The sequence below is a fragment of the Salmo trutta genome, chromosome 23 (assembly GCF_901001165.1).
Source record: "Salmo trutta chromosome 23, fSalTru1.1, whole genome shotgun sequence".
Taxonomy (NCBI): domain Eukaryota; kingdom Metazoa; phylum Chordata; class Actinopteri; order Salmoniformes; family Salmonidae; genus Salmo; species Salmo trutta.
In genome coordinates, this window is record NC_042979.1 from 39,349,532 (window position 1) to 39,368,810 (window position 19,279).

The 19,279-nt window shown below is 42.4% G+C and overlaps 1 protein-coding gene across 1 annotated transcript in view; it reads left to right on the plus strand.

Moving 5' to 3' along the window:
- Positions 1-929: 929 nt before the first annotated feature.
- nek6 (NIMA-related kinase 6) overlaps positions 930-19,279 on the plus strand; it is an 86,447-nt gene continuing 68,097 nt past the window's right edge. Inside the window, exon 1 of the mRNA XM_029710258.1 lies at positions 930-1,248. The gene's annotated coding sequence lies outside the window, so the exon portion shown is untranslated. The remainder of the gene's footprint in view (positions 1,249-19,279) is intronic.

Sequence of the window (19,279 nt, forward strand, 5' to 3'; positions counted from 1 at the left end):
CCAATAAGACAGGTCAACACACAAGATTACAGTTCAAAGAGATTTCTTGTAGATATTCTTGATGTAGAATGTCAAATTGAGTTGTATAACTACATTTTTTATTGCCTTGATTTCACTTTTAAAATAAACAAATTAATTCAGTCTGGTGAGCTCTGACAAAACATATTTGCCAACTTATCCTCAGTCTGAAGTGTTGACACAAGATACTTTATGATAACCATCCTTCCTTGCATAGTTCTCAACCAATGACCTGCTCCTGAGTGGCGCAGCGGTCTAAGGCACTGCATCTCAGTGCAAGAGGTGACACTACAGTCTCTGGTTTGAATTCAGGCTGAATCACATCCGGCTGTGTTTGGGAGTCCCATAGGGCGGTGCACAATTGGCCCAGCGTCGTCCGGGTTTGGCTGGGGTAGGCCGTCATTGTAAATAACAATTTGTTCTTAACTGACTTGCCTAGTTAAATAAAGGTTAAATATATATTTTTTAAAGATGTCTGAACATAGTCTATACAGTAATCGTTATATGCATAATTCAAAACAGTCACATAGACTAATCTAAACAACCTATACGATCATACAATAATACAACAATACAAGTTGATAAATGAAATATATTTGGTCTATATCATCAAGATAAAAAAGTGTGATTGGAAGTTACATAAATTAACTTTGTAGGTGCTAAATAATATCTGTATCGAAAGTGCATGACCATGCTTCACGTGCCCTGACTATAAATATTAGGCCTACTCTGAAGGAAAAAAAGCAAGGTTTTGTGATAGTGGTTCAAAAATATATACTGTCTGCCATAACTTTATGAAACTGAGTAGGCTATAGATATGCTACATTGGCAAATATTCTCGCAGCCTATTCCTCTATTCATCAGTAATATGCAGTGGGTTGAGTTTCTGTGCTATTTGACGTTTGACCCAATTTTCGAAAAACATGCAGTCCATGTGACGTTGATTCGCGCCCTCGACTATTGAATTGACTGCACGAGCGACCTTCCTCCTACAGTTTCTCCTCCCGGTAAAAGAAGACGTGTGGTCAGATTCGTTTGGCTGGCCTTCGTGGCATGCGACAGTAAAAGAGGCGCGGGACAGAGAGAGCGACGGAGAGAGAGAGAGAGAGAGAGAAAGAGAGAACTTTAGAGCTGTCGAAGGGGGAGTTGCACAACACGGATTAATGTAACTGTTTACACCTTCCTTATTCCAAAACGTCAACGTGAAGAGAAAATACTCTGCAAAATCAGGTAAAATACTCAAACGTGTTGAATTCATTACATTTTTAGAACCATTGTCATTGTTACAAACTTGAAAACAGTCCAGCACTTGACTTGGTGACAAAAGTTACAAAGTAGCGCGGGACTCGGCTGTCATTTCTGTTGCATATTTTGTTTCGTTCAGGGAGTGTTTACCAGTGTCTCCCTGTGTCTCATGCGTTCTGGGGAACTGTCAAAAAAAGTTCTAAATCTAGATTTTGCGCTGAATCATTCGTCAAAGAATACTGTAGTTACAGGGTATGGAAGTTTGGCTGCCGTACTGACTGGCAGCATTGGACAAAAACAGGGTTGGTCAAATTCGACAACCATACTGTAGTTGCATATGTTGCGACAGTTTACCACACCAACACTACTAGAGTAGGTATGGGAAACGTTGTGTTTTACGTTATTGTCCTGCTAAAAGGTGAATTGGTGGCAAGTAGACTGAACCAGGTTTTCCCCTGGGATTTTGCCTGTGCATTGCACCCTTATGTTTATTTTTTATCCTGAAAAACATTCCAGTCCTTAATTAACAATTACATGCATACCCATAACATGAGGCAGCCACCACTATGCTTGAAAATATGGAGAGTGGTACTCAGTAATGTGTTGCATTGGATTTGCCCCAAACATAACATGTTGTATTCAGGAAAAAAAGTTAATTGATTTGCCACATTTTAAGCAGTATTGCTTTAGTGCCTTGTTTTCGTTCTGTCACTTAGGTTTGTATTGTGGAGTAACTAAAATGTTGTTGATCCATCCTCAGTTTTCTCCTATCACAGCCTCTGTAACTGTTTTAAAGTAATCATTGGCCTCATGGTGAACTCCCTGAGTGGTTTCCTTCCTCTCCAGCAACTGAGTTAGAAAAGACGCCTGTATCTTTGTAGTGATTGGGTGTATTGATACACCATCCAAAGTGTAATTAATAACTTCATCATGCTCAAAGGGATATTCAATGTCTGCCATTTTTTTATTTCCCCCCCATCTACCAGTAGTTACCCTTCTTTGTGAGGCATTGGTAAATCTCCCTGGTCTTTGTGGTTTGAATTTTTAAAAAATACAAGTGAAACAACAGCGTTACTAATGTGTAAAGTAACAGGTTGTATTACACGTTCTCCTTTTCGACAACCAGAAAATGATAACCAGATGTTAGCCCAGGTTTCGATTTGAGAGATCCATTTGTTTACAGTGAAATCGGAGTATGATGCACGTCATGGCGCTCCTGTTTATTTGTCATTGATGCGGTGGTATAAACTAATATGACGCGTGTTACCAGAGCAGGGGTGATCACTGAAGGGTTGGTATGAGGGGAACTGAGTGGTGGTTGGAGGTTGTTAGGATGCCTGGGCATACCAGGCCCAATACCTCGCTAGAATTAGTCACGTGCCAGCTGCGTTGCGGGTAGGTGCTAGTGGTGAGTGCTACAACAAGGGTCTAACACCACCAGCATGTGGAAAGCGAACAGCTCCTCTCGCCCTTTGGTTTGGAATAGTATTGGCATGACGTGCCAAGATGCAATGCACATTTCAGAGACCTTCATGCAATTCCCATGGGCTGCTACAATACATAGGCATCATGCTTCTGAAAAGGCTAGGAGGTAATCAAAGTTCACTGGGAAGTGACCTCTCCTTGTTTTGCACTGGTCTGGTGTTGATCCAGAGAACCAAAATGTCTGCTCCAAAAAGTTTTGACAGTTGTTGCTATTTGCAGATGCTCATAGGTGGAACTAAAGTCCAAATATGTGTCTTTCTTTCAACTGCCTGAAACCACTCTGAGCCTGTGTGAGTACAGAATCCTCTTGACTCTTTCATAGAAAGCAGGCCGTGGACTGATGGCTTTTACAATCTGACGCAACGCAGCTGTCACACAGAACACTACATAAATGCAAAAGGAGTGACCAAGAGGCCCGATATAGACGCTTGTATTTTTAGACCATCTCACCCATACTTTAACTCATTGCTCTTTGGTAATTGGATATCGCCCACTTCCACCCGCCCCACTCACCCGTACGCGTGGTCGGCCCACTTGGGCCCTGGATGCAGTAAGGGCATGTGTAGGACAGCGTTCTTAAAATGGAACAGGCCATTTCTGGAAGCCACTGTCATTCAAAACGGCACGAAAATACCCCATCGTCACTCGCAGTTATTTGAATAAACTGTAGACTGGGCACTGACAGTGTGTGTGATTGACGAAACTATGGCCAGGAGTTAGAGGTGAAATACCAACGCAACAATTTTGGCAACTGCAAGAGGATCGGCAAAACAAATGTGGCCTCCGTCAAGCAGATCAACAGGGACCCGCGTGTCTGAAGAATCAGGCCAGTTCAGTCGTGACGACGTACCCAAGCCTATTAAAGTCAATATCTGCTTCATCAGTGTTATGAAAGCAACATGTATTAGATAACATCTGTGGTTTGTGGAATATAACTCACACACACAACCACCAAAAGGGAACCTAAGACTGATCCTGGACTGAACTACACTTAGTGATCAAAAGATGAATGTCCTTATTACCAAGTTTTGAGCAGGTTGAAATTTATTGTCACAAGTCTTGTCCTGGAGGCAGAAGTGAGCAATTTCCCATAAGATAGGCCAGCTGCAAAGTCAAAATTGTCTATACTGTAAAGATTCATGAAAACAAAAATGTGCTTTAGGGTTAGGCATTAGAGTTAGTAGTGTGGTTAAGGTTACGAGTAAGGTTAGGTTTAGGTTTAAAATCTGATTTGATGACTGTGTCTGTGTCAGCTAGTGACAACTCTGTCGAGCTGCCTCCAGAACAAGATTCATGACGAAAAACTCTAACATGCAAGTAATTATGTATTTTTGACTTTGGTGTCGTTTGTCTATAAACAACCGTTTAGTCTAGTATTAGCCAGGTTTAAGTATCGAGCTCCTTACCATAAGAATGACTGAAGACCCATTTTTCACTATGTATCACTATGTTGATTGGTGAACCAAGCTCACTTGATGAGTAAACTTGCCTTAAACCTGAAGATTTGCATAAGCCCGCCTGAACTAATGCATAAGCTTTTGCTCATAGGGCCAACACAGTCACGCATATGAGCTAGGTTCAAACCCCTGTCGGTCAAAACAACACATCATGCTACGCCATGGTAGGAAATATTTCCTATGATTTTCAGTACTTTTATTCAGAGATATCCGATGGCTAGTAGAGAAAGGGCAGTTTTATTTCCCTCTCTTCCAGTGCAGTTGCCAATAATATCATTAACGTTACCAAATGCACAAGGTGATAATAGTAAGAGAAGGTGAATATATGTGGTTCACAGAGTTACAAGGTCGGGAGGTGAGCTTTAAACTGGATGATGTTAACGGCACATCATCCAGTATAATGGACGAGTGTGGGGATGATGGACCAGTGAAGGATTGCTGGAGGGAGAAAGACTAATGTATGGGTATCTTTATGGAGGTATGGACCATAGCTACCTACCTCAGATGGTATTGCTGATTTGGTACACATTATCATTATGTGATAAAAGACCTCGTGCTAAATCAACCCAATCTTGCCGGTTCCTTCCAATCTGAAACCTACTTCCTACCATGCAAATGATCACTTCTTCACTGTCACTTCCCCTCTGATATCTGAGTCTGACTGCTCGGAAAATGAGTCTAAATCAACCAAGCATGCTAATTAAAATGTAAGACAAGACAGAAGTGTTGCAAGAAAAACATGCAAAATAAGCTGTTTTTCTCCTCCTCTGTGGTAGAGGGCTATGCCTCAGCCATTGATATCCGGAGAGTCCCCCGTCTGTTTTCCCCCCTCAGAACTTTCCCAGGCATTCTTGGGAGGCTTGGAGTGTGTGGAGCTATGAGCTGACGGGAGAAGGGGAAACAGCTGCATGGGGCTGGAGCTGACACAATGTCACATATTAGTGTCGTCGCTAGCGCTCTGCGTCTTGCTTAGCTGCTCGCTCCCTTTTCAGCTTTCTTTTCACTGGTGGAGAGATGAAAGGAGAGTAGAAGACGAGCACCGTTTCTGGAAGGCACCTCCTGGAGTCTCCCCTGCTGTCATTGCCATGATTATTTATTTGTTGATGTGTTTCTTTATTTGATCGGTTTAGAAGATTTAAAAGAGAAATTCCAGGGAAAATCTACTGCTGCAGTTGCCTTCTTGGAATATTATTTCTAAGATGTACAGGAAGATGTACTTTGACACATGATTACTGTGTAATAATTGTAATTTCAAAACATGTCCCAGCCAGAGGGTATCAAAGTAGAACCCAAGACAAACCCTGTGTAAAGGTTGCACAATGCCCAACCGCTACATGAGAGCCATAGCCTGCCGAGCTAAAGCCCAAGTCTGAAGCCCAAGTAGCTAATTCCTCAATTGAACACCAAGTAGGGGACCTACAGCCACCACAATGGCCAAGTTAAATGCTTTGTAGCACCCCACTACACATGCATCTCTCTCAACATGTGCCCAACATCATGGCACCAGGCCTGGTTGTCATTTGTAACTAATCAACGGTTATTAATGCAGCTGTATTGGTAGTGCAGAGGAGGTTAAGATCGCTTGCCAGTTGGCACCGGTCTCAGACTCCAGTAAGCGATTATGACTGACTCATCATCAGAGATCGGGAAAGAGAAAGATATAGAGGAAGAGAGAGAATGTAAGTCAAATGCAAAATAATGCTTTTAATGTTCGGAAGGACAGGAAAGACAAGTCTCGGCACGCCCATGCTGTTATTGTTTAAGGAGCCATGTGTGATCCCTTTTTTTCTTAAGAACTGGATTTGTGACTCACGTTTTCTTCCAACAAACAAGGTTGTTTGTCATTTTAATGTCATAAATAGTAATCTAGTCACATTTTCAGTCCTTATTTCCCCGACTGAGTGGGAAAAAAGCAACAGAACAAATACTCCCTCTGCGGAGGATTGCGAGGAACTAGAAAAGTGAGAAATATCTGCCAAACTGTCAAAAGGTCATGGACTGCTTCCCCCAGCTGAGTCTGGCAGGTCGCCCCGTCACCCTGGTGACCACCTCCCATTCGGTGTCAATGACCCAGTCCCAGGGCAAAGCCAAGCCAACTGGAAATCATTAATGTCGCTCAGGTACCACTAGGGATCCATTGTCCTCTCCGTGCAGGATGGAAGATGGAAGCAGGGAATCCAGGGATCTAGGTCAGGCCCAGAACCATTGGCAGCCAGTAGTGGCCCAGTGCTTTTAATTGCTGCAATCCTTACATCTAAGCTAACATATGGAATTGTTTTAAGATGGTCATACCAAGGATCATTTAGCTATTTTATTTTGAATCACAGGCAGGGTTCCCCAACTGGCCGCCCCCTAACTGGTTTTATTTGGCCCCCCAAGTTTTCTGAGTAAAAATAAAAACATTTATATACTTTTGTATTTTTTTCATTGTTGGACATAAAAGACTGTAAAAACACCAGGAAATCAGATCCAATGAATCTAGCTATCAAACTATAGGCTCCTCACCTCGAGACTAAGCCAATTTGCAAATGCTAAAATCAATATCTATATATTTTTTAATTAATTCATTTAAGAAATCTATTCCCATGTATTCCCATGCATAATAGAGACACGTGATCGTATACAAATGTAAACAAGGTTTGAAATTATTGTTTTAGTCAAACATTATATCTGTTTGGGCTTCTTATTCTTAGTTATGTTCCGGCCCAAAGACCATCCTGTCAAGAAAAAATTGGTCCACGGCTGAATCTAGTGGATGATCCCTGCCTTAAGGTATCAAAAAATATATATAAACAAATAATTTTATGAAACATTGAATTTGGCCTTACTGCTATTAGCCCAAAGAAACGCAATGATTAACAGCATCATAGGTGGATAAATAGATAGTAAAACAAATATATCCATAGGAAATTTGTGCTGAAGTGTCTGTCTTATATCTGAGAGATACAAGAAAGATTGGGAACCAAATTGTTTTTAATTTTTATTTTTTTTACTTGTATTTATTTTAGGCACTAAACTATCTACATATATACAGTGCATTTGAAAAGTATCTAGACCCCTTGACTTTTTCCACATTTTGTTACGTTACAGCCTTATTCTAAAATTGATTAAATAGCTTTTTCCCCTCATAAATCTACACATAATACCTCATAATGACAAAGCAAAAACTGTTTTTTAGAAATCTTTCAACAACAAAAAATACATATGGTCGGAAGTTTACATACATAAAGGTTGGAGTCATTGAAACTTGTTTTTCAACCACTCCACAAATTTCTTGTTAACAAACTATAAGTTTGGCAAGTCGGTTAGGACATATAATTTGTGCATGACACAAGTAATTTTTCCAACAATTGTTTACAGACAGATTATTTCATTTATAATTCACTTAATCACAATTCCAGTGGGTCAGAAGTTTACATACACTAAGTTGACTGTGCCTTTTAACGGCTTGGGAAATTCTACAAAATGATGTCATGGCTTTAGAAGGTTCTGATAGGCTAATTTACATAATTTGAGTCAATTGGAGCTGTACCTGTTGATGTATTTCAAGGCCTACCTTCAAACTCAGTGCCTCTTTCCTTGACATCATGGGAAAATCAAAAGGAAAAAAAAATGTGTAGCACTCCACAAGTCTGGTTCACCCTTTGGAAATTGCTCCCAACGCCTGAAGGTACCACGTTCATCTGTACAAACAGTAGTACGCAAGTATAAACACCATGCAGCCGTCATACCGCTCAGGAAGGAGAGGCATTCTGTCTCCTAGAGATGAACGTACTTTGGTGCGAAAAGTGCAAATCAATCCCAGAACAACAGCAAAGGACCTTGTGAAGATGCTGGAGGAAACAGGTACAAAGTATCAATATCCGCTAAAACAAGTCCTATATCAACATAACCTGAAAGGCTGCTCAGCAAGGAAGAAGCCACTGCTCCAAAACCGCCATAAAAAGGCCAGACTACGGTTTGCAACTGCACATGGGGACAAAGGTCGTACTTTTTGTAGAAATGTCCTCTGGTCTGATGAAACAAAAATAGAACTGTTTGGCCATAATAACCATCGTTATGTTTGGAGGAGAAAGGGGGAGGCTTGCAAGACAAGAACACCATCCCAACCGTGAAGCACGGGGTGGCAGCATCATGTTGTGGGGGTGCAGGAGGGACTGGTGCACTTCACAAAATAGATGGCATCATGAGGTAGGACAATTATGTGGATATAATGAAACAACATCTCAAGACATCAGTCAGGAAGTTAAAGCTTGGTCGCAAATGGGTCTTCCAAATGGACAATGACCCCAAGCATACTTCCAAAGTTGTGGCAAAATGGCTTAAGGACAACAAGGTCGAGGTATTTGAGTGGCCATCACAAAGCCCTGACCTCAATCCCATAGAACATTTGTGGGTAGAAATGAAAAAGCGTGTGTGAGCAAGGAGGCCTACAAACCTGATGAAGTTACACCGCTCTGTCAGGAGGAATGGGCCAAAATTCACCCAACTTATTGTGGAAGGCTACACGAAACGTTTGACCCAAGTTAAACAATTTAAAGGCAATGCTACCAAATACTAATTGAGTGTATGTAAACTTCTGACCCACTGGGAATGTGATGAAAGAAATAAAAGCTGAAATTAATAATTCTCTCTACTATTATTCTGACATTTCACATTCTTAAAATAAAGTGGGGATCCTAACTGACCTAAAACAGGGAATTTTTACTAGGATTAAATGTCAGGAATTGTGAAAATCTGAGTTTAAATGTATTTGGCTAAGGTGTATGTAAACTTCTGACTTCAACTGTATATATAAACTCAGCAAAAAAAGAAACGTCCGTTTTTCAGGGCCCTGTCTTTCAAAGATATTTCGTAAAAATCCAAATATCTTCACAGATCTTCATTGTAAAGGGTTTAAACACTGTTTCCCATTCTTGTTCAATGAACCGTAAACAATTAATTAACATGCACCTGTGGAACAGTCGTTAAGACACTAACAGCTTACAGACGGTAGGCAATTAAGGTCACAGTTATGAAAACTTAGGACACTAAAGAGGCCGTTCTACTGACTCTGAAAATACCAAAGAGAGATGACCAGTGTCCCTACTGATCTGCGTGAATGTACCTTAGTCATGCTGCAAGGAGGCATGAGGACTGCAGATGTGGCCAGGGCAATAAATTGTAATGTCCGTACTGTGAGACGCCTAAGATAGCGCTAGAGGGAGAAAGGACGGACAGCTGATCGTGCACTCAGTGGCAGACCACGTGTAACAACATCCGCAGAGGATCGGACTGGACTGAGGGCTTGTAGGCCTGCTGTACGGCAGGTCCTCACCAGACATCACCGGCAACAACGTCGCCTATGGGCACAAACCCATCAGGGGTGATGATTGGATTTGTGTTTATCGTAGAAGGTATGAGCGTTACACCGAGGCCTGTACTCTGGAGCGGGATCGATTTGGAGGTAGAGGGTCCGTCATGGTCTGGGGCGGTGTGTCATAGCATCATCGGACTGAGCTTGTTGTCATTGCAGGCAATCTCAATGCTGTGCCTTACAGGGAGGACATCCTCCTCCTTCATGTGGTACCCTTCCTGCAGGCTCATCCTGACATGACCCTCCAGCATGACAATGCCACCAGCCATACTGCTCGTTCTGTGTGTGATTTCCTGCAAGACAGGAATGTCAGTGTTCTGCCATGGCCAGCGAAGAGCCCGGATCTCAATCCCATTGAGCATGTCTGGGACCTGTTGGATCGGAGGGTGAGGGCTTGGGCCATTCCCCCCAGAAATGTCTGCAGGTGCCTTGGTGGAAGAGTGGGATACCATCTCACAGCAAGAACTGGCAAATCTGGTGCAGTCCCTGAGGAGGAGATGCACTGCAGTACTTAATGCAGCTGATGGCCACACCAGATACTGACTGTTACTTATGATTTTGACCCCCCCTTTGTTCATGGGCACATTATTCAATTTCTGACCAAGGCCCTTCTCTCCCGATTGCTCAGTTTGGCCTGGCGGACAGCTCTAGGAAGAGTCTTGGTAGTTCCAAACTTCTTCCATTTAAGAATGATGGAGGCCACTGTGTTCTTGGGGACTTTAAATGCTGCAGATCTGTGCCTTGACACAATCCTGTCTTGGAGCTCTACGGACAATTCGTTCAACCTCATGGCTTGGTTTTTGCTCTGACATGCACTGTCAACTGTGGGACCTTATATAGACAGGTGTGCCTTTACAAATCATGTCCAATCAATTTAATTTACCACAGGTGGACTCCAATCAAGTTGTAGAAACATCTCAAGGGTGATCAATGGAAACAGGATGCACCTGAGCTGAATTTTGAGTCTCACAGCAAAGGGTCTGAATACTTATGTAAAAAATGTATTTCTTTTAAAAATATATATATACATTTGCAAAAATGTATAAAAAGCTTTTTTCGCTTTGTCATTATGGGGCATTATGTGTAGATTGATGAAGGAAAAAATTATTTGAATACATTTTAGAATATGACTGTAACATATCAAAATGTGGAAAAAGGGAAGGGGTCTGAATACTTCCCGAATGCATTATACTTCCATTCATTTTTTAAACTGGCACCTGGCTACCTTCAGACTGGTATTGTGAGGCTTTTGTGTGTCCTAGAGCAAAACAAACAACGTGTACGTGTTCGTGAGAGGCCCACCTTTCCTGTTCGGACTCTACAGACAAAAGTTGGCAGATCGGCTGTACCGACTTTAGACAAGTCCCGTGGTGCTTGTGGGGGTCGTAGAGCAAAACTGAAAACACCATTGTGTTCGTGAGAGTCTCATCTTTCCATGGAGTTTGTTTTTCTAGGCCAAACCATTCGGACGCTACAGACGTTTTCGTGAGTATACCGATTTTTAGGATGTCTCATGGTCTGACAAACACCTCTCTAGCTCTGCCACCTTTCACCTCAGATGCGGAAGGCTGACATCGGTAGATGCGATTGATTGAGATGCAGCCCATTCAAAAAAACTGATATCTCTAGTTTAAACTGACTGATTCTTTATTATTATGCTAATTAGATTTCAATGGGGGCGCGGACATCGACTCTAGGGGGTTAATCAGAGGTGGGTGGGGGACAGGGGCGAGGGTGGAACATGGTTTACAGGGACCGTCCCCATTAATGCGTAACCCCTATCTATTAGATGTAGGAGTTGCCATTCATTTTGCTCCTCCATCACCCAGCAGTCACTGTGTGGTGAAATGGAGAGGTGGAGGGGGGTGTACTGTATCTACTATGATGGAGTGTCTAATTAGGCTTGGTGGTTTAAATGTGTTTGTCCGTGTGTTTGGGTCATGTATCAATCACTGCATGTGGGTATTGCGGTTTTGTATGACTTGAGTGTATGTCAGAAGTAGCCTTGAATGCAGTACTGTTGTACAGGGTAGTGACTTGTCTGTCTGCCTGTCTTGTCTGCCTGTCTGCCACTGGTCTTGGAAGCTTTTACACGTGTAGCCTTTACTGTGGTGCTGTCGTGGATGTTAGGGTGTGTGTCTGTGGGGGGCTCCATTTGTGGTTGAGGCCCTGTCACGAAAAGGAGAGGAGTGGAGTGAAAGCAGGCCGCATCCTCATTGACATTCAGAGGGAGAAGCAGCTGTGGTCCTTTGATCTGCCTAAAGAGGTTCTGGTCTTTACCATGACACTGTAAACAAGTCTTAAAAAGCAGAAACAGAGCAGCTTTTAGCCAGCCCACTGTTTGAGAATGAAGCAGCTTTTAGCCAACCCACTGTTTGGGAACGGAGCAGTTTTTAGCCAGCCCACTGTTTGGGAACGGAGCAGCTTTTAGCCAGCCCACTGTTTGGGAATGTGGCAGCTTTTAGCCAGCCCACTGTTTGGGAACGGAGCAGCTTTTAGCCAGCCCACTGTTTGGGAATGTGGCAGCTTTTAGCCAGCCCACTGTTTGGGAACGGAGCAGTTTTTAGCCAACCCACTGTTTGGGAACGGAGCAGCTTTTAGCCAGCCCACTGTTTGTGAACAGAGCAGCTTTTAGCCAGCCCACTGTTTGGGAACGGAGCAGCTTTTAGCCAGCCCACTGTTTGGGAACAGAGCAGCTTTTAGCCAGCCCACTGTTTAGGAACAGAGCAGCTTTTAGCCAGCCCACTGTTTGGGAACGGAGCAGCTTTTAGCCAGCCCACTGTTTGGGAACGGAGCAGCTTTTAGCCAGCCCAATGTTTGGGAACGGAGCAGCTTTTAGCCAGCCCACTGTTTAGGAACGTAGCAGCTTTTAGCCAGCCCACTGTTTAGGAACGTAGCAGCTTTTAGCCAGCCCACTGTTTGTGAACAGAGCAGCTTTTAGCCAGCCCACTGTTTAGGAACAGAGCAGCTTTTAGCCAGCCCACTGTTTAGGAACAGAGCAGCTTTTAGCCAGCCCAATGTTTAGGAATGTAGCAGCTTTTAGCCAGCCCACTGTTTGTGAACAGAGCAGCTTTTAGCCAGCCCACTGTTTAGGAACAGAGCAGCTTTTAGCCAGCCCACTGTTTAGGAACAGAGCAGCTTTTAGCCAGCCCAATGTTTGGGAACGGAGGAGCTTTTAGCCAGCCCACTGTTTGTGAACAGAGCAGCTTTTAGCCAGCCCACTGTTTAGGAACAGAGCAGCTTTTAGCCAGCCAGCCCACTGTTTAGGAACAGAGCAGCTTTTAGCCAGCCCACTGTTTGGGAACGGAGGAGCTTTTTGCCAGCCCACTGTTTAGGAACAGAGCAGCTTTTAGCCAGCCCACTGTTTAGGAACAGAGCAGCTTTTAGCCAGCCCACTGTTTGGGAACGGAGGAGCTTTTAGCCAGCCCACTGTTTGTGAACAGAGCAGCTTTTAGCCAGCCCAATGTTTGGGAGCGGAGGAGCTTTTAGCCAGCCCACTGTTTGTGAACAGAGCAGCTTTTAGCCAGCCCACTGTTTAGGAACAGAGCAGCTTTTAGCCAGCCCACTGTTTAGGAACAGAGCAGCTTTTAGCCAGCCCACTGTTTGGGAACAGAGCAGCTTTTAGCCAGCCCACTGTTTAGGAACAGAGCATGCTTCATTATACAGCGGAGATGGGGGAGAGAGAGAGAGAGAGAGAGGAGAGATGAGAGAGAGAGAATTGTGTGGTTGTGGTGTGCATATTTTTTTAGTGAGTGGTGTGTGTCTAATAGGTTTGCAAAGGGTTGGAAACTTTCCAGTAAATTTCATAAAAAAGATAGCTTATAATAACAGTGAACCTTTTTTTGTGGGATACACATAAGGCAATTCTAGGTCTATCCCCAATTCAGTGGAATTGCAGCCCTTTGCATGCACAGTGTACTCTATCATCACATGTACAGCTGATTCTCAAGATCTTGCACACTAATGAGATGCTATTGAGCCCACACTACTGCACTGTCTGAGCCAAGGACTACATGCTTTCTGGTAAGTTTTGATTACAATACTGGGTGGGGTGAATATATTTCATATGACATACATTATTATTTAGTTAACTAGTAAATAGTAGCCTACAGCAAAGTGTGTTTAAATCATTTCTAACTTGTTAACAATTTCTGCTAGTTAATTTTTGCTACCATGTGGGTTTTAGCTTGTTTGAGCCTGCTAACAGAGGAGTGTTAATACACCTGTTTCCATACATGCTTCATTTTAAAACATTTATCTTACAAAGGAGTTGTTAGTAACTGCATAACTATTTATCTGTACATGGAATTGTATTTGGTTTAAAAAAAAAAATCTAATCTTTACAGGAAAATGCCACTGGCACTATCTGATGTGTGGAGACATTTCAATACAGCTAATGTAAAAGGTAAAGCTGTGTCCATTTGCAAATACAGTGCGAAATCATATGTGAAGAATGCAACAAAGATGCAGAATCATCTGACCAAGTGCATAAAGTTCCCTCAGTGCTCACAACAAGCAACCGCTGACAAAAGTCCCTCTACTTCTATTCGACACCTTATCGATTGCAACAGCTCATGGTCCTCCTGGAATCAGAAGTGTTTTTGACTCAATGGAGGAACGTAGTCAGAGAAATTCTGATGAATGTCTTGCTCGAGCTGTGTATGCAACTGGTTCACTTTTGATGCTCACAGGCAATGTGTATTGGAAGAGATTTCTGAATGTTCTTCGCCCAGCATACACCCCTCCAACCAGACGTGCTTTATCTCCTAATTTTCTGGATGTAGAGTTCAACAGATCTCAAGTGAAGGTCAATCAAATCATAGAGAAACCAGACTGCATTGCAATCATCTCTGATGGGTGGTCAAATGTTCGTGGCAAGGAATAATTAACTGCATCATCTCCACCCCTCAACCAGTATTCTACAAGGGACAACAGACACACCGGTCTCTACATTGCAGATGAGCTGAAGGCAGTCATCAATGACCTTGGACCACAGAAGGTATTTGCACTGGTGACAGAAAATGCTGCGAACATGAAGGCTCCTTGGACTAAAGTGGAGGAGTCTTACCCTCACATCACACCCATTGGCTGTGCTGCTCATGCATTGAATCTGCTCCTCAAGGACATCATGGCACTGAAAACAATGGATACACTCTACAAGAGAGCCAAGGAAATGGTTAGGTATGTGAAGGGTCATCAAGTTATAGCAGCCATCTACCTCACCAAGCAAAGTGAGAAGAATAAGAGCATCACATTGAAGCTGCCCAGCAACACCTGTTGGGGTGGTGTTGTCATCATGTTTGACAGTCTCCTGGAGGGGAAGGATTCTCCAAGAAATGGCCATATCACAGTCTGCCGATATGGACAGCCCCATCAAGAGGATCCTCCTGGATGATGTAATTTGAGAGAGAGTGGTAAGCAACCTGAAAACCTATAGCAGTAGCCATTGCATGGATTGAGGGAGACAATGCCATCCTGCCCTCTTCACTGTTGCTCCAAGCAGAGGAAACTGCAGTTCTGAAATACATCAAAAAGAGTGAAGACTTCTGCCTGAAGCCCATACACGCCGCAGCGTACATCTTAGACCCCAAGTATGCTGGCAAGAGCATCCTGTCCGGTGCAGAGATCAACAAGGCCTATGGTGTCATCACTACCGTGTCTCGCCACCTTTGCCTGGATGAGGGCAAGGTTCTTGGCAGTCTGGTGAAGTACACTTCCAAGCAAGAGCTTTGGGATGGAGATGCAATATGGCAGTTGTGGCAAAATATCTCATCAGCCACATGGTGGAAGGGACTTTATGAATCTGAGGCTCTTTCCCCTGTTGCCTCCATCACCCTCCAAATCCCACCAACGCCAGCCGCCTCAGAGCGCAACAGGTACTTGTTTGGGACCACACACAGCAAAGACTTACCAATACAAAGTTTGAAAAGTTGGTGGCCATCCGGGCAAATTTGAGTCTTTTTGAGCCTGACAATGAGCCATCCTCAGCAAGGTTGGAAAGTGACAGTGAAGATGAGGCATCAGAGTGGACATTGAGGAGGTCCAGGAAGAAGACGTGGAAGCCTGAGAAGAAGACAACCAAAGCTTTAGTTTCTAGACTTTCATTTTACAGATGTACAGTTGAAGTCGAAAGTTTACATACACTGAGATTGGAGTCATTAAAACACGTTTTTCAACAATTCCACAAATTTCTTGTTAACCTCTCCACGGGATTCAACAGCCAGTTGTTTGGGACCACACACAGCAAAGACTTACCAATACAAAGTACCCAGCCATAAATAATCAGACACCCATTTTTCAAGCTAGCATATAATGTCACATAAACCCAAACCACAGCTAAATGCAGCACTAACCTTTGATGATCTTCATCAGATGACAATCTTAGGACATTATGTTATACAATACATGCATGTCTGTACAATACATGCACGGGATTCAACAGCAAGTTGAATCCCGTGGCGCGTTATTCAAATACCTTAGAAATGCTTTTACTTCAATTTCTCAAACATATGACTATTTTACACCATTTTAAAGACAAGACTCTCGTTAATCTAACCACACTGTCCGATTTCAAAAAGGCTTTACAACGAAAGCAAAACATTAGATTATGTCAGCAGAGTACCCAGCCATAAATAATCAGACACCCATTTTTCAAGCTAGCATATAATGTCACATAAACCCAAACCACAGCTAAATGCAGCACTAACCTTTGATGATCTTCATCAGATGACAATCTTAGGACATTATGTTATACAATACATGCATGTCTGTTCAATCAAGTTCATATTTATATCAAAAACCAGCTTTTTACATTAGCAGGTGACTAGCATGTGACTAGCATTCCCACCGGTGAATTTACTTCCGGTGAATTTACTAAATTACTCACGATAAACGTTCACAAAAAACCTAACAATTATTTTAAGAATTATAGATACAGAACTCCTCTATGCACTCGATATGTCCGATTTTAAAATAGCTTTTCGGTGAAAGCACATTTTGCAATATTCTAAGTAGATAGCCCGGCATCACAGGGCTAGCTATTTAGACACCCAGCAAGTTTAGCACTCACCAAAGTCAGATTTACTATAAGAAAAATTTTATTACCTTTGCTGTCTTCGTCAGAATGCACTCCCAGGACTTCTACTTCAATAACAAATGTTGGTTTGGTCCCAAATAATCCATTGTTATATCCAAATAGCGGCGTTTTGTTCGTGCGTTCAAGACACTATCTGAAAGGGTAAATAAGGGTTACGAGCACGACGCATTTCGTGACAAAAACATTCTAAATATTCCATTACCGTACTTCGAAGCATGTCAACCGCTGTTTAAAATCAATTTTTATACCATTTTTCTCGTAAAAAAGCGATAATATTCCAACCGGGAAATCGTTTTTTATTACAAAGAGAGTGAAAGTAAAAGCATGCTATCCCCTCATGCACGAGCCTCAGTCTGATGGCCCTCTGATAGAGCACTTGCCAAACGCGCTAGTGTGTTTCAGCCTGGGCCTGGAATTACGTCATTCAGCTTTTTCCCGGGTTCTGAGAGCCTATGGGAGCCGTAGGAAGTGTCACGTCATGCCAGAGATCCCCTGTTTTTGTTAGAGATGATCAAGGAGGGCAAGAAATGGTCAGAAACGCCACTTCCTGTAAGGAATCTTCTCAGGTTTTGGCCTGCCAAATGAGTTCTGTTATACTCACAGACACCATTCAAACAGTTTTAGAAAATGTAGGGTGTTTTCTATCCAAAGCCAATAATTGTATGCATATTCTAGTTACTGGGCAGGAGTAGTAACCAGATTAAATCGTGTACGTTTTTTATCCGGCCGTGCAAATACTGCCCCCTAGCCCCAACAGGTTAACAAACTATAGTTTTGGCAAGTCAGTTAGGACATCTACTTTGTGCATGACACAAGTAATTTTTCCAGCAATTGTTTACAGAGAGATTATTTCACTTATCATTCACTGTATCACAATTCCAGTGGGTCAGAAGTTTACATACACTAAGTTGACTGTGCCTTTTAACAGCTTGGAAAATTCCAGAAAATTATGTCATGGCTTTAGAAGCTTCTGATAGGCTAATTGACATAATTTGAGTCAATTGGAGGTGTACCTGTTGATGTATTTCAAGGCCTCACTTAAAACTCAGTTCCTCTTTGCTTGACATTATGGGAAAATCAAAAGAGATCAGCCAAGACCTCAGAAAGAAAATTGTAGACCTCCACAAGTCTGGTTCATCCTTGGGAGCAATTTCCAAATGCCTGAAGGTGCCATGTTCATCTGTACAAACAATAGTATGCAAGTATAAACACCATGGGACCACGCAGCTGTCATACCACTCAGGAAGGAGACGCGTTCTGTCTCCTAGAGATGAACGTACTTTGGTGCCAAAAGTGCAAATCAATCCCAGAACAACATCAAAGGACCTTGTGAAAATGCTGGAGGAAACAGGTACAAATGTATCTATATCCACAGTAAAACGAGTCCAATATCGACATAACCTGACATATCGACAAAACCATAACTCAGCAAGGAAGAAGCCACTGCTCCAAAACCGCCATAAAAAGGCCAGACTACGGTTTGCAACTGCACATGGGGACAAAGATCTTACTTTTTGTAGAAATGTCCTCTGGTCTGATAAAACAAAAATAGAACTGTTTGGCCATAATGACCATCGTTATGTTTGGAGGAGAAAGGGGGAGGCTTGCAAGCTGAAGAACACCATCCCAAACATGAAGCCCGGGGGTGGTGGCATCTTGTTGTGGGAGTGCTTTGCTGCAGGAGGGACTGGTGCACTTCACAAAATAGATGGCATCATGAGGTAGGACAATTATGTGGATATATTGAAGCAACATCTCAACACATCAGTTAGGAAGTTAAAGTTCGGTCGCAAATGGGTCTTCCAAGTTGCCAATGACCCCAAGCATACTTCCAAAGTTGTGGCAAAATGGCTTAAGGACAACAATGTCAAGGTATTTGAGTGGCCATCACAAAGCTCTGACCTCAATCCCATAGAATATTTGTGGGCAGAACTGAAAAAGAGTACGCGAGCATGGAGGCCTACAAACCTGACTCAGTTACACCAGCTCTGTCAGGAGGAATGGGCCAAAATTTACCCAACTTATTGTGGGAAGCTTGTGAAAGGCTACCCGAAACGTTTGACCCAAGTTAAACAATTTAAAAGGCAATGCTACCAAATACTAATTGAGTGCATGTAAACTTCTGACCCACTGGGAATGTGATGAAAGAAATAAAATCAGAAATAAATAATTCTCTACTATTATTCTGACATTTCACATTCATAAAATAAAGTGGTGATCCTAACTGACCTAAGACGGAATTTTTACTAGGATTAAATGTCAGGAATTGTGAAAATCTGATTTTAAATGTATTTGGCTAAGGTGTATGTAAACTTCCAACTTCAACTGTATGTTGAAAGCGTTTTTGGGAGATGCGATGGATCATTCAATATTCCCTTTCTTTTGTTGTTCAGTGAAATCATCCCATGTGAAGTGTCAACTCATTTAATTAAAGTTCAATTCGTAACTAAATCGTTTTTTTTTATTTCTATTGTAAGGATTTCATAGTTTTCAATTATGTCTACTTATTATAAGGTAAAAGTTGTATGTTTCTGTCTCCATGTGATATTGTGAATATATCCAATGCAAAAAACATTTATATTTAAATGCAATTAATATTTATTTGCATATATTTCCCTTAAT